Source organism: Balaenoptera musculus, chromosome 7, assembly GCF_009873245.2.
Source record: "Balaenoptera musculus isolate JJ_BM4_2016_0621 chromosome 7, mBalMus1.pri.v3, whole genome shotgun sequence".
Classification (NCBI taxonomy): domain Eukaryota; kingdom Metazoa; phylum Chordata; class Mammalia; order Artiodactyla; family Balaenopteridae; genus Balaenoptera; species Balaenoptera musculus.
Window position 1 is genome coordinate 36,377,086 of NC_045791.1, and position 1,325 is coordinate 36,378,410.

The following is a 1,325-nucleotide window of genomic DNA, read 5'->3' on the forward strand; positions in this document are numbered from 1 at the left end:
AGACAATGTGTATTAACTATATTTCTGCCATTTTTCATTATTTTGGGGATACTGTTATATTTGGAAATTCTAATAAAATTGTGTATCAACTACTTGTATGAAGAACCTGTGAAAACAAGTTTTGGCAGGTAACGGTGTACCCTGCTTGTAAGCTCCACCTATTCACCTAGAATTATTGTATATCCTTCAATAAATGACTTTTTGGTAAGACCTTAAATTCTTTGGGAATTACTTTTTCTGTCTTAAAAAGAGCTAGTAATAAAAAGAAATGGTCTATCAAACCATGAAAAGACATGGAGGAAACTTTAATGCATATTGATAAGTGAAGGATGCCAGTATGAAAGGGCTACATACTGTGTGATTCCAACTATACAGCATTCAGGAAAAGGCAAAACTATGGAGACAGTAAAAAGGTCAGTGGTTGCCAGGGATTCATGGGGAGGAGGAGGCGGAGGAGGGGAATAGGTGAAGCCCAGGGCATTTTTAGGGCAGTGAAACTATTCTGTATGATACAGTAATGGTGGATGTATGACACTGCATTCCTCAGAACCTATAGAACTATACAACAAGAGTGGGCCCTAATGTAAACTATGGATTTTGGCTAATAATTATATATCAATATTGTTTATCAATTGTAACAAATGTTCCACACTAATGCAATGTATTAATAATAAGGGAAACTGTGTGTTTCGGGGGGAGGAGAGAAGGTATATGGGAATTCTCTATACTTAATTTTTCCATAAACTTAAAGCTGCTCAAAAAAGCCTATTAATTAAAAAAAAGGTGATGTTCCTTGTGCCCTATAATACATATGGAGACACTAGAAGTTCTAAGGGGCTCTTCTCTGCAAAAGGTGTCCAACCCTTAGGGAAAGTACACACATGAGTCTCTCTCTATATTTATTAAGGTTACAAAAGCTTTGTGTTAGGACTCTCCTTTGTTCATTTCTCTAAACCTTCTGAAGAGTTTCTTTTTCTTCAGTCTGAAATTTCTCTAATCGTGGTCTTGGCTGAAGGGTAAATTCTAAAGGGAATGTGAGATTCAATTTCTTCAAATATGAGTTATGAGACTGAGAGAATAATAAAAAACACTGAAGTTATTTTCTTGTATTTAGCCCATAGGCATTTTAACACTCATAAATCATAAATAACTGCACTTAAACATCCAGTTTTGCAGGGTGCAAATCCCTTAGAAAGACTGCGGTTTAAAAAAAACAATTAACCCCTCTGGGACATGTTTGGCTTGGTTCTTTGGTATCAAAAACTTATTTTAGATGCAGTGACTATAGTTGTGTGAGAAGAGAGACTACTTTTAAAATTTATGTG